The sequence below is a fragment of the Trichosurus vulpecula genome, chromosome 5, assembly GCF_011100635.1.
Source record: "Trichosurus vulpecula isolate mTriVul1 chromosome 5, mTriVul1.pri, whole genome shotgun sequence".
Classification (NCBI taxonomy): domain Eukaryota; kingdom Metazoa; phylum Chordata; class Mammalia; order Diprotodontia; family Phalangeridae; genus Trichosurus; species Trichosurus vulpecula.
In genome coordinates this window covers 130532835-130548558 of record NC_050577.1, presented here as the reverse complement: position 1 = coordinate 130548558, position 15724 = coordinate 130532835, and positions in this window count along the sequence as shown.

Below are 15724 nucleotides of genomic sequence, written 5' to 3'. Positions count from 1 at the left end.
ACCAACCAACAAACAAACACATTAATATATGTAGAAGATAACTAAGTGGACCTCCAATATCAGTGGCTTAGGGAATTCCTACATCAGGGAATTTCTTCTAACAAATCGGTTCACCACCTTCTCTGTACCTTATTGCCTTACTGATTTGCTTAGAGAGAACTGAAAGGTTGTGACTTTCCAAAGGTCACACAACCAGAATGGATCAGTCAATACTTAAAATCAAGTTTTTCTGTCTCTTGAGCCTGTCTCTTTTAAAACATTCTAATGAAGAAAACATTTTGCCTGCATAGTATAATAAAAAGACTTCTTCTTAGGTTGTTGTAAAGCTTCATGATCTGGCAGGGGAGTGGAATCCAACTGCATAAAACTGAAAAATTTTGTGTGGCAGAAAATTGTTATGGTTTCTCTCAAGCAGCCATCTTAGTCATGTTAAATATGAATACAACATTGAAAGAATCTGTCTTGGACATCAAGAAGAGCTTTACTTGTGGAACTGGTGAAACAGCTGAAATGGATTTGCTGCATTGTAAGAGGGAGAGGAATGAGATAAGGATACTTGTCTGTTGCTGAGCTCAAAAACAAATACAAATAGGTATTAAGCTAAGTAGGCTTTCACGCATATTCTGTCAGTCAGTCAGACATTCAGTTGGATTGATTCATGCATATACAGATTAACTTACGTGTACCTTCACTTGTGGCTAACTAGAAAATCATTGGACTTAGAGTCATTGTTTTACAACATCTCAGGAAACAATAGAGCCTTTTTTCTGTCCCCATTTTTCTGTTCTCTTTGGGAATAGCTGGTGAGGTTATTGGTGATAATGATTGGGGGAATATGGTTATTGGAAAGTGGCAAATATAGATTTAAGACTGGAGAGAAGAGGAAGGAGAAAACAAGTAGACCCAATCAAAAATCACAGAATTTATAGTGGGGAGGGACCTCAAATATCACGTAATCAAATAGGCTCATTTTACATAGGAAACCCAAGACCTCTCAAGCACTCTAAGTTCCTACTGTACCAAATAGTGAAGCTAGGATTCCAAATTCAGTTCTCCTTCTGCTGAATCTTGTTGCTGTCAAAGGGCAGTACTTAGTCTGCCACCTAGACCAACTAATGGTTATTAGAGTTGTGAGCAGGGAACGGGGACTCAGGTGAAATACAATCATGATTTAAATGTTGCTAAAGAGAAGGTCAGAATAGCAATGTCAACACTTGGCTGATAAAACTGACTGGAGCAAGGTATATGTGGTCTCTACATTTCAATACTGTCAATCCCCATAATTGTATTAGTCACAGCAATACGAATTACAGCAACATAAACTAGGGCATGCTATGGTAGTCTCTACAAACATGTTCACCATGCCAAACACAATCTGTTTGCTGCTTACATGTAGTCACTGTCTTTGTTACCAAAGCAAGGAGAATGAAGACCAAATTATGTGCATTAACTTTAAAGTAAAATGAAGTTTCCTTCTCTTTACTGGGTTGTAAGTTTTACAATCTACTCTGAAATCAGTATCTGAAAATATTGACCTCAGGTTGAGCTCTATATGTAGAAGCAACTACATGAGAAAGAGAGAACAGAGTTCATGCAACTTGATACTATATATGTGTGTGTGTGTGTGTGTGTGTGTGTGTATGGACACATGGATACACGTCTGCATGTAAATAAATTTATATTTATTATTTAAATACATACATTAATATTTCTATGCTTATATTTACCACAGATGAAGTAGATAGAAATGAATTTAACTGAAACATTAGGTTTTAGGGTAAGAGATGAGTGGGCAAATTCATAATATTGATATCGACAGTTGCCCTACTAAAATTTATTACCAAAGGAGGTTTTGGAATTCAGAAAAATCTACTTTTTACAGATTTTAAAATATTTTAATTTTAATAAATTATGTTATATAGGCATATAGGTGCGTGTGTGTGTGTGTGTGTGTGTGTGTGTGTGTGTGTGTGTGTAATTTTCCAAATTCAACCAATAATTTTTGAGGTCTTCAAGCAAAGACTTGATGACAAATTATCATATTTTTTGTAAAAGGGATTTTTTTGGGGTGGCTGTGCTTGGAATAAATGGCTATTAAGACCAATCCCAGCTTTGAAATTATGCAATTCTATAATATTTAGAGTATTTATCATCTTGTCCTAGTTGCTGGTACAGATGTAAAGCTCACACAAGATCTGGCATTTGTTCTCATGGACCTTACTGCTGAGTAAAAACACATGACACATAAGTAATGGTAAATAATATATAATAAGAGTATAAAAGGAGTTAAACAAAATGTTCTGTGAAGACAAAAGGAGGAAAAGTCATCAACAACTATATGGTTATACGTGTTTGTATATTTGTGTGCCTGTGTGTTTATAAAATGTATACTTCCATTGAAGTCCTGTTTCAACATCTCATTATGGCATGGTGGTAACCAAGTTCCTGAAGATTATGGATGGATTTCAAGATCTACAAAGATCTACAAAGTCCTGCTATACCATATTAAAAAGGTATTAATTTTTAGCTAGGTAATGGACTGCATATCTATAATCCAAAAATGATGCTGGTTAAGTTGAGGAAGATGAATAGAGAAAAGGTTGATCAACCATCAATTTCTGGCCAGTTTACCTACTAATAACCAGAGGTAAGAGAGGCATTTTTGGAAAATGTATTTCTCCCATAATCCTAATTTCTATAGATTACATGCTGTTCATGATATAATAACAGAAACTGCACCAGCACAACCATAGAGGAAGAATCTCTATTCCATTAAAATCAAGACCTAATCCCTTAGCTAACATAAAAAGTGTCAACTTCAGATGATGTGTACAAGGTAAGACTATTAGGAAGCATAGGACACTGATGAAAAAGGTCAAGGTACCAGTTTTGACTTGAAAGAGATTACCAAATGAGTTTATCAACTGACCAGGGTAACTGCTTTGAAAAAATAAAGCATAAGATGAGCTGCATGTATGAGGTAGAATTAAGTGTGTGAAGTAGAATTAAGTGGATATCTATCAGACCTTTGTCAAGATTTGTTGGTTCATTCCTGGAGTCAGGAAGACCTGGGATCAAGCCTCTACTCTTACATATTGTCTCTGTGACCCTGGGAAAGTAACTTAACCTCCTAATTCTCTAGCATTTGTAACAAGAATGATGATTGTGCTGCTGTGGCTGTGTAAAAACAATAACACCAGGACACAGGAGGGCTGCTAGCACAGGACTTTTTAAAATTTTTTTATTTATTTAATATTTCTAGTTTTCAGCATTGGTTTCCACAAGATTTTGAATTACAAATTTTCTCCCCATTTCTACCCTCCCCACACTCCAAGGTGACATATATTCTGCTTGTCCTGTTCCCTAGTAAGCCCTCCCTTCTGTCCCCACTCCCCTGCCCCCCATCCTCTTTTCCCTTACTTTCTTATAGCGCAAGATAAATTTCTATGCCCAATTGCCTGTATATCTTATTTCCCGGTTGCATGCAAAAATAACTTTTTTTTGAATATCTGCTTTTAAAACTTTGAGTTCCAAATTCTCTCCCCTCTTCCCTCCCCACCCACCCTCCCTAAGAAGGAAAGCAATTCAACAGAGGTTACACGTGTATCTTCATGTAAAACCCTTCCACAATACTCATATTGTGAAAGACTAACTATATTTTGCTCCCTCCTATCTTGTTCCCGCTGTTTAATTTTCTCCCTTGACCCTGTCCCTTTTTGAAAGTGTTTGTTTTTGATTACTTCCTGCCCCATCTGCCCTACCTTCTATCATCCCCTGCTTTTTATCTTCTTCCTCCTTCTTTGCTGTGGCATAAGACACACAGTTGAGTGTGCATGTTTTTTCCCTTCTCCAGTCAAATCCATTGAGAGCAAGATTCACTCATTCGGCCACACCTGCCCCCTCTTCCCTCCCAACAGAACTGCTTTTTCTTACCACTTCTTTGTGAGATAATTTACCCCATTTATCTCTCCCCTTCTCCTTCTCTCAATATATTCCTCTCTCATTCCTTAATTTGATTTTTTTTAGATATCATCCCTTCATATTCAACTCACCTTGTGCCCTCTGTCTATATGTATACACACACACATACACACACACACGTGTGTGTGTATATGTGTGTGTGTGTGTGTGTGTGTATGTTCCCTTCAGGTACCCTAATACTGAGGTCTCATGAATTACACACATCATCTTTCCATGTAGGAATGTAAACAAAACAGTTCAACTTCAGTAAGTCCCTTGTGATTTCTCTTTCTTGTTTACCTTTTCATGCTTCTCTTGATTCTTGTGTTTGAAAGTCAAATTTTCTATTCAGCTCTGGTCTTTTCACTGAGAAAGCTTGAAAGTCCTCTATTTTATTAGAAGTCCAGATTTTGTCTTGTAGCACTATACACAATTTTTATGGGTAGGTGATTCTTGGTTTTAATCCTAGCTCCATTGACCTCTGGAATATCATATCCCAAGCCCTTTGATCCCTTAATGTAGAAGCTTCTAGGTCTTGTGTTATTCTGATTGTGTTTTCACAATACTCAAATTATTTCTCTCTGGCTGCTTGAAGTATTTTCTCTTTGATCTGGGAACTCTGGAATTTGGTGACAATATTCCTAGGAGTGTTCTTTTTGGGATCTTTTTGAGGAGGCGATCTGTGGATTCTTTCAATTTCTATTTTACCCTCTGGCTCTAGAATATCAGGGCAGTTTTCCTTGATAATTTCTTGAAAGATGATATTTAGGCTCTTTTTTTTTATCATGGCTTTCAGGGAGTCCAACAATTTTTAAATCGTCTCTCCTCGATCGATTTTCAAGGTCAGTGGTTTTTCCAATGAGATATTTCACATTTTCTTCCATTTTTTTCATTCCTTTAGTCCTGTTTTATAATGTCTTGGCTTCTCATAAAGTCACTAGCTTCCACTTGCTCCAATATAATTTTTTAGGTAGTATTTTCTTCAGTGGTCTTTTGGACCTCCTTTTCCTTTTGTCTAGTTCTGCCTTTCAAGGCATTCTTCTCCTCATTGGCTTTTGGGAGCTCTTTTGCCACTTGAGTCAGTCTATTTTTTAAGGTGCTATTTTCTTCAGTATTTTTTGGATGTCCTTTAGCAAGTCATTGACTTGTTTTTATGGTTGACTTGCATCACTCTCTTTTATCTTCCCAGTTTTTCCTCTAATTACTTGCTTTTCCAAATCATTTTTGAGCTCTTCCATGGCCTGAGACCAGTTCATATTTTTCTTCGAGGATTTTGATATAGGCTCTTTGACTCTGTTGACCTCTGGCTGTATGTTTTGGTGTTCTTTGTCACCAAAAAAAGATTACAAAGTCTAAGTCTGAATCTGAGACAGTTTTCCCTGCCTGTCCATGTTTTCAGCCACCTACTTGACCCTTGAGCTTTTGTTAGGGTACCACTGCTTGTAGAGTAGAGAGTACTTTGTCCCAGGCTTGAGGGGCTATGCTGCTATTTTCAGAGCTTCTTCTACACCACAAGATCTGTCACACCAGCACTCCTTCTCCCCCAAGAACTGCCAACCAGGATTGCAGCCCAGATCCAGGCAGGGAAAAGCAGGCTTTGTACTCCTGCTCTAATCTGCCACTTAATTCCTCCCACCAGGGGTGTCTGGGGCCAGAGCAACTGCAGTTGTAGCTCTGGAAGCAGCATCAGAGCTGCATCACCTCCACTGCCCCAGGGCCATAGCCAACCATGAACTCCTTTCACTCTGTCCCAGCAGCTTTTCCCACTAACATTCTCTGTTGTCTTTGGTGTTTGTGGTTTGAGAAGTCTGGTAACTGCCACAGCTCACTGATTCAGGTAGCTATGCCTGTTCTGCCTGGCTCCCCTTCTGGTTGGTCCTGGTGCCCCCCAGGCTGGGCTGTGCTCCACTCCACTCTACTCCCAGCTCCATGCAATAGACCCTTCCCAGTGACCAACCAGGCTGTCCTGGGCTGGAGCCACACTTCCCTTTGCTATTCTTTGGCTTCTGCAGCTCTAGAATTTATTCAGAGCCATCTTTATAGGTGTTTGGAGGGACCTGAGAGGGGAGCTTAAGCAAATTCCTGCTTTCCAGCTGTCATCTTGGCTCTGCCCCTTAGCACAGGTTCTTTGATCTGATTTTCTGTAGCCAGAGTGGCCTTTGTTTTCTTTGAGTGACTCAGCTTACATCATTGAGCCTCGCTGGGCCATACCTGGGAGCAGAGAACTTCCTGTGTGACCTCTTCTGGGGCAGGAAGTCCAGAGATTCATGGCCTGCGAGCAGAGGACTTCCTGTGTGATGAGTCATGCGGCTGGCTGAGGGGAGGTGTTAACTCCAGAGCCATGCCCTGTTGGGTGTTAACCTAGTCTACGCTAGGGGGAGGGGCCAACTCAAGAACCAATCAGCTCTGGTCATTCAGGCGGTGCTTGATGATGTCAAAAACTCTATAAGAGGGGAGAGAACAGCTTGAAGATCCCTTTTCCTTTTCCGGTTGGAGCCAGAGAAGCCTACAGCCGAAGCTGAGCTGCTAGTAGCAGAGCTGACCCATGTGGAGCGAGGAGTGCTGCGCGAGGACTGGAGGCCAGTGGGTAATCTTCTTACCATAGAGGGGAAGCATGTATATGATTTTGCATTATACTATCTCGCTTCTCTGTGGCCAGCTGGTTACTCTTGTGAGGCAGACTAATTGGGCCTGGAAGTTTTTGATCAAAATATCAAAATGGGGATGCTCGTTTGTGGGCCTGTCACTGTGGAGTGTAAATACATGCTTTAGTTCTCCTGCCTTCTGCCTAGAGAATTCCTTATATCCTGTGGTTCTGAACGTTTCAGGCACATATGAGATTCTCTTTGAAATCATAAATTCTGCCTTCCTAATATATTTTCTAAGGAAAGCGACTGTAAGGGATTTATAATCTCACTTTAAGTAAACATACATATATCATTCACTTAATTCAGGGAAAAAGTCAGTACTCTTAACTTCAGAGAAAATACAAACAGAAATTACAAGCAGACTTATATAAACAGAGAAAAATGACAAAAATCAGCAGACAGGCTTCTAGCTGTCTGTCCAAGAGATTTCATACAGTTACCAGAGAGAAAAGCACCACTATCTGGGTTTTTTTAAAACCAGGTGGCAACCCAGAGTCTCATCTGGTCAAATCACAGGACACTCTTCCAGTGAGTGAGCCCCAAGCAAAATGCTAACCTCAGAGTATATATACACTTCTTCAGGGTCAGAGGACTCAAACCCATGTGACTGAAGCCTTCCTGTGACTTAAGTAGGTTATCAAAGGCTCTTGATTCAATCAAACACCTTTTATTGAAAGAAAGGAAAGGGGGGGGGGCAAAGCAGAGCCCAGCATGGGCTGCAGCAGGACCAACCAGACCAGGAGCCAGGCAAAACAAGCCCTAGCACCCTGAATCAGTGAGCTGTGGTAGTTACCAGACTTCTCAACCCACAAACACCAAAGACAACAGAAAAGGTTAGTGGGAAAAGCTGTGGGGGACAGAGTGGAAGGAGTTCTTGGTTTGACCACTGCCCCTGGGGCAGAAGGGGTGGTGCAGCTACAGAACTACAGCTGCAGTTGCTTCTGGCCCCAGGCCCACCTGGTGAGAGGAATTAAGTGACAGATCAGAGCAGGAGTGCAGAGCCTGCTTAAGATCGGAATCAGGTCTGGGTTGGCAGTTCTTGGGGGAGGAGGATTGCTGGTGTGGCAGAGCTGGCTGTATAGAAATAGCTCTGAAAACAACAGAACATCCCCTCAAGTTTGGTACAAAGTAGTCTTTACTCTACAAGCAGTCATACCCTGACAAAACACTCAAGGGTCAAGTAAGTTGACTGGAAACGTGGCCAGGTAGCAAGAACAGACTCACATTCAGTCTCAGAATTGGGAATCTTTCTTTGGTGACAAAGAAAACCAAAACATACAGCCAGAAGAAGTCAACAAAGGCAAACAGCCTGCATCAAAAGCCTCCAAGAAAAACATTAACTGGTCTCAGGCCATGGAAGAGCTCAAAAAGGATTTGGAAAAGCAAGTTAGAGAAGTAGAAGAAAAATTGGGAAAAGAAATGAGAATGATGTGAGAAAACCATGAAAAACAAGTCAATGACTTACTACAGGAGACCCAAAAAATACAGAAAAAAATACTGAAGAAAACAACACTTTGAAAAATAGACTAACTCAAATGGCAAAAGAGCTCCAAAAAGCCAATGAGGAGAAGAATACCTTGAAAGACAGAATTAGCTAAATGGAAAAGGAGGTCCAAAAGACCATTGAAGAAAATGCTACCTTAAAAATGAGATTGGAGCATGTGGAAGCTAGTGACTTTAACAGACTCAGATTCAGACTCAGACTTGGGAATCTTTCTTTGGTGACAAAGAAGACCAAAATATACAGCCAGAAGAAGTCCACAAAGTCAAAGAGCCTACATCAAAAGCCTCCAAGAAAACATATGAACTGGTCTCAGGCCATGGAAGAGCTCCAAAAGGATTTGGAAAAGCAAGTTAGAGAAGTAGAGGAAAAATTGGGAAGAGAAATGAGAGTGATGTGAGAAAACCATGAAAAACAAGTCAATGACTTGCTAAAGGAGACCCAAAAAATACTGAAGAAAATAATACCTTAAAAATGGACTAACTCAAATAGCAAATGAGCTCCAAAAAGTCAATGAGGAGAAGAACGTCTTGAACGGCAGAATTAGCCAAATGGAAAAGGAGGTCCAAAAGATCACTGAAGAAAATACTACCTTAAAAATTAGATTGGAGCAAGCGGAAGCTAGTGACTTTATGAGAAATCAAGATATTATAAAACAGAACCAAAGCAATGAAAAAATGGAAGACAATGTGAAATATCTCATTGGAAAAACTACTGACATTGAAAATAGATCCAGGAGAGATAATTTAAAATTATTGGACTATAAGGACAACTCCCCTGATATTTTAGAGCCAGAGGATAAAATAGAAATTGAAAGAATCCACAGATCTCCTCCTCAAAAATATTCCAAAAAAAATCCTAGGAATATTGTTGCCAAATTCCAGAGCTCCCAGATCAAGGAGAAAATCCTGCAAGCAGCCAGAAAGAAACAATTTGAGTATTGTGGAAACACAATTAGAATAATACAAGATCCAGCAGCTGCTACATAAAGGGATTGAAGGGCTTGGAATATGATATTCCAGAGGTTAATGGAGCTAGGATTAAAACCAAGAATCACCTACCCAGCAAACTGAGTATCATGCTCCTAGGGAAAATATGGATTTTCAATAAAATAGAGGACTTTCAAGCTTTCCCAGTGGAAGGACCAGAGCTGAATAGAAAATTTGACTTTCAAACACAAGAATCAAGAGAAGCATGAAAAGGTAAACAAGAAAGAGAAATCACAAGGGACTTACTAAAGTTGAACTGTTTTGTTTACATTTCTACATGGAAAGATGCTGTGTATGATTCATGAGACCTCAGTATTAGGGTAGCTGAAGAGAATATGCATATATATATATGTATATATCTATATCTATATATATATGTGTGTGTGTGTGTATATATATATATATATATATGGATATATATATAGATATAAATATATATAGACAGAGGGCACAGGGTGAGTTGAATATGATACGAAGGGATGATATGTAAAAAAATGAAGTCAAGTTAAGGGATGAGAGAGGAATATATTGAGAAAGGGACAAAGGGAGAGATAGAATGGGGTAAATTATGTCACATAAAAGTGGCAAGAAAAAGCAGTTCTGTAAGAAGGAAGAGGGTGCTCTCATTGGATTTGACCTGAGGAGGTAATACCATACACACTCAATTGGGTATCTTACCCCATAGGAAAAAAGGAAGAAGAAGATAAAAAAGGGGGGATGATGGAAGGGAGAGCAGATAGGAGGAGGAGGCAATCAAAAACAAACACTTTCGAAAAGGGACAGAGGCAAGGCAGAAAATTTAATAATGGGGGATAGGTTAGGAAGGAGTAAAATACAGTTAGTCTTTCACAACATGAGTATTGTGGAAGGGTTTTACATAATGATACACATGTGGCCTGAGTTGAATTGCTTGCCTTCTTAGGGAGGGTGGGTGGGGAGGGAAGATGGGAGAGAATTTGGAACTCAAAGTTTTATAAACAGATGTTCAAAAACAAAAAAAAAAAGTTTTTTTTCATGCAACTAGAAAATAAGACACACAGGCAATGGGGCATAGAAATTTATCTTACCCTAGAAGAAAGTAAGGGAAAAGGGGATGGGAGGGGGTTGGGGTGACAGAAGGGAGGGCTGACTGGGGAATGGGGCAACCAGAATATATGCCAACTTGAAGTGGATGGGAGGGTAGAAATGTGGAAAAAATTGATAATTCAAACTCTGGTGAGAATCAATGCTGAAAACTGAATATATTAAATAAATTAAATAAATAAATTTAAAACAAAAGAAAGGTAAGACTCAAAGGCACTTCCTTGCACCACTCCAAAACAAAAGACAACAAAAAGTCTCTCTTTATTTGCCATTACAACACTCTCTTAAGACTAAACTGCAGAGAAGAGTTGTCCTGAATTGGTAGAGGGAATTCTTTCTCATGGAGTTCTCTATATCAATGAAATCACAAGTCCAGTCATTGTCTTCTATATTCATAGCACTGTTCCCACTCTTCTTCTCTCTAGTAAAACAGCTACCACCACATTCAAGCCTCTATTACCTCTCAAGGGGACTATTTCAGTAACCTCTTAAAGAGTTTCCCTAAATCTGAAGAGAATGGAGACTCTCCATATTGCTATTCATCCTCCACATAGCTGCCAGATTGATTTTCCTAAAGCCCAGGTATGACCATGTCATTACCTTACTTAATATACCCCAATGTATCCCCATGGCTTGTCAGATCAAATGTAAATTGCTCTGCTTGCCATTCGAAACCCATCACAATCTGCCTCCAGCCTACCTTTCAAGACTTATAAGAAATGACTCCCTTTCACACACTTAATGGTACAGCTAAACTGACCTTTTTGCTGTTTTTCACATATGACATTTCATCACTTTCTTGTTGCCTATATACATGCTGTTGTTTATTCCTGGAATGCATTCTCTCACTCACTCTGCCTCCCACAATTCCTTATTTCCTTCAAAAGTCAGCTCAGATGTTTTCTTCTACATGAGTTTTTTCCTGATCCTTCTAGCTACTCATATATATTTTGTGTGTACTTTAGTGCATATGTTATCTCCTCTGATAGATATAATAGAATATGGATAGCTTCTTAAGGATAGGGAATATTTTTTCTTTATATTTCCAGGGTATAGCGCCTGGTAAAAAATATTTAATTGATATTAAGTTTTATTTGGAATATTGTATTTCATATGTCCTGATACATAAAATTATAAAGGATGCAGAATAAAAAGCTGACTTTGGAGTTAAGAGTTACCTATTTGAAATTCTGCCTTAGAATTACTAGGTGAACCTGGTAAAGTAATTTAATCTGCCCTTCTTGTTTTCTTATCTGTAAAATGATGTAGTTGGACTTGATGACTTCTGAGGTTCCCTACAGCTATGAGAGGATTCATCTTTCCACTAGTGAATGAGGAAGACATCCTCTCATGGGATCCTTTTCCTTTTAACCATTAAGCAAATTATAGGAATGAGAAAAAACTGTTTTGCTATGTAGCTTTCCTACCATGTCTAAACATTTGCTATGATATTTTGTCTGTGTTACAATAGTTCACAATATTCTTTCCAAAAAGAAATGGGATGACATCTGATGCCATTTCTGCTACCTAACCATATTACCTTGAATAAGCCATTTCATTTTTCTTGATCTCATTTTCTTATCTGTAAAATGATAAGACTAGAATAAATGAACTACAAGGTTGTGTTGAGCTATAAGCATTTGTGATTTTATTTCTGTTGTTATTCATTCCTTTTGAGTACTGTGGAACATAACAGACTTAGCAAAGATTTGGGGTAATAGGGCCAAAAGAAATTGAAGTGGGGTTACCAAGGGCATGATTTGAGAATTTGGAATTTAAAAAAAATCATACTAATTTAGAAGCCAGAACTCATTTACAACATAGTAGGACAAACTGGGACAAATGGTTTCTCTCAGAACTGAACTGTCCTGGGGAAACAGTACAATGATATATTTAAGGAGGAAAATTTTGAGAAATATGTATTTGAATTGAAAGGATTAAATTTTGATTTATAATAGCTTCCAAGGAAATTGGGAAAACTTGACACTGGGTAACTGTACATATTTTAAGTACATGTCATAGTGTCTATTAGCATATATGACTCCATTATTGGAGTCATAGAAACCCAAGCACCAGGTAATTTGAGGAATAACAGAAAAGTCATTTGGCTTTAGTTTGGATTTTAACAACTTCAATGAATCATCTGTTGAGTTAAATGCATTTGCTTCAATATTTTATTTTAGCTTTTACATATCACGTTGGAATAAAATACAAATTGAAAATGATGTCACATTTTGCCAGTGTACACAAAGCTTAATGCTAGGGATTCACAACATTTCAATCCACCTTTGAAACAGAATTTATATATATTTTAAAGAAATCTGTGATTTCTAGGTTAGATAGTCTGTGATAGTCTAGGTTAAAGACCAAGAATGTGAAAATTAATGTACAAATAACAGCTTGATTATAGTAACCATAGCATACGTATGATTAAATAAAGCTGAATACAATGCAAAATAAATATATAGAATATTGTGCACAATAATAGCGATGGAAATAATTATATGAAAGGCAAAATGAGATAAACATTTTATTTAGAAGATAAATGCCTTAGAAAATAGTACTGAAAGGAAAGATAAAATGATAACTTGGATAAAAAATATCTTAAAATTTTTATTATTCTTATAATGTCCCCCAGGTATGACAATAAATGTCATTGATTTGTCGTTTAAATACTGTTTATAATGTATCATTCACTATGTTTACTAAGCAGAGAAAAAACAGGAAAAAGTCAATAATATTGTATTTTGGAACATAACCAAATAACTGTTCCAAAATAGCAACCATACTTGCACAGTTACATCATAGCCTGAATCCCTCCTCCCCAAATACTCTTTATTCAGATGTGGAGGAGTCCACTTTTGAGGGTCTCAGAACTTAGAGAAGTAGGATGGTGTTTAAGAGAGAGTATGAGAAAGTAGGCAATTTGATATCTACATCTGCTCATGGCTTCATAAATAGTAACAACACCATGTGATTGTACAGAATGGTCCTGCACTCAATGTTGCATATAGTCCTAAGACTCAAAGTATCAGCATTGCATGCCAATTTCTGCCAGCTATAATATTTGCTTGCTTTATGATCTCACAAATCCAGGTCTTTGGCCTTAATCACCACTCTACCATTTATGCTGAATAATTTTGGACAAGTCATTAGACATTTCTAAGTTTCAATTTCCTTAAATGCCAAATGAAGAGGTTAGTCAAGATGATTGGTTTCATATTTAAATATCTGATCCTATGATATAGGCACACAGAGCCTCTAAGTTTTGGCCCCCAATAAAGCTAAACTCTTTACTAGATACACTTTCATTCTTACATTATGCTCACTCAAATTATGTAGGCTCAATTTTCATTTTCTCTCCGATGTCAATTCAATTTTCCTGACTCAAAAGGTTTTATTTTCCCAATATGATAACCACCACATATTGCATCCCAAGAAAACCCAGAGTCAAGATTTCATTAACATTATGCCAAACATCCTTAATTTCCAAGGCCAGAGGAATGTATACAGGGACTTTGTGAACATACTTAATAGCTGCAGGCATCTGCTTGTCCTCCATTACCTTCCTCCTATATTTCTCTGCCTTTCAACTCAGATAATCCAGAATCTATCAGTCCTTAGATAGATGTTGGTTATAATCAGAAAATTGAAAATTTGCATATATTTTTCATCAATTCTAAACAGAGTGGATTGCTTTGAAATTCTTGATCAAATGACCATAAAATTCATTTCAGAAAAATCTTTCCCCCCATTTTCTGAAAGGCAAGCACTGGGGTGCCAGAACTGTTCCAAAATGATTGGGGGAGGTGTAAGAATGCATGCCCCTAGGAACCTCATTAGCTTCTTTCCCATATGCTGTACCTTTCTCTTTGCAATGTAATTCCCAAAAATTCTGCATCTGGAAAGTGATAATTCCCAGGAACATATTTCAAAGTAAAGCAAATTAAGGTGCTAATTGCTAAAATTTAATTTCCAGAAGTAAAGTCATCTCCATACATTTGGAAATGCAAATATTGCATAGAAAAGGAAATATCACTGATCATGTAGACTGGAAAACAAAGGATAGTAAAAACAGGTCAGAATATAATCATTAGTTCATCTACACACCAACTTTTTTTTTTATAGCACAAACTTCTACCTAAAAGCTCCATCACCATGATGAGTATAACTATTATAACACTATGAAGAACAATCCATTATTACTTTCATCATGATTTTATTATGATGCTCAGTCCTAAGGTCCATACCCAGGGTCCTGGATGCTGGCTAACTATGTCATAGTTTTAAAGCTACTTCAGTCTCACACATTCTGTCCCTTGAGCTCTCACAATTACAAATAGAATCAAGAAAGTCTTCTGAACTCTTTAAGCACATTTCATATATTAGAAACAATTTCCAAAATGTACTTTTAGAATAACAGCATCTACTGCATCCTGACAAATTTATTCTCCTTTTAGGCTGGGTAAATATTGTTCTGAACCATTCAAGCAAGCAATAGCCTAAAAATCTTCAAAATATCATAATAGATATAGGTGTGCATTAAGGAGTCAGGAAGATCTGGTTACAAATTTTAACCCAATTGTATGTCTTTGGAAAACTCAATTTAACTTCTTTCCCCCCAGTTTACTCATTTTTAAAATGAGGGGATGGCACTAAATGAGAACTCTGCTCCCTTTTAATTCTTAATCTATTGTCCTACCCTATCTGGAGCCCAGTGCTAGGTAATTCTGGTCTTGGTTTTCTAAAGGTGGTGAAGAGAAGGGAAGAAAAGGGAAAAGAAATGAAGGAAACTAAATGTATGCATTTGGATTTTATCTTGATGTACTATATGAAATATTGCTTTACACTTATTTTTATCCTAACCGCTTTCCTTTTATCCCAGAAGGTTTTTTAGTCAAAGAATGTGTAGCTTCCCTCAGTAGCTAGGGGAATAATTTGAATTTGAACCCATATCATTTGATTCAAGTTCGAGAGCTCTTCTCACCATCTCATAATCTTGTCTGATATTGTCTCACACTGGACATTGACAGGATTAATTTCAAGTAGTCTGAAATGATGAAGTTGTATTTTCACTGAAAGCAGTACTTAAATATTTTGATATTACTTGACTGTGATAAGAAGCTTCATGGTCATTTTCTCCAAAGGTGATGACTCAAGTGACCCTGAATTTCTGCCATTAACTCACATTGGAAAAGGAACTGGCCTTAACAAAGCTGTCAGGCTTTGATTCAAGATGAGGGCTTTTCAAGGCAAGAGTTATCTATCAAAAAGGCAACCACACTCTCAGGGAAATATATCTGATCTCAGGCTGATTGTGTGTGAAATCAAAGGTTGTGAATGACTCGTCAAGAGTAACCAAATGCATTTCTATTGCATTGTGGTACAAATGATATGGCTAATAGGTTGTGACTGGATAAAGGGCAAAAGAATTAAAAATATACGTGTATTTAACAGACTATAGCAACATTTAATTGAAACATTTACATTTCATATATTTAATAATAGAGTAATTAGATACTTCATGAGACATATTATGAAGA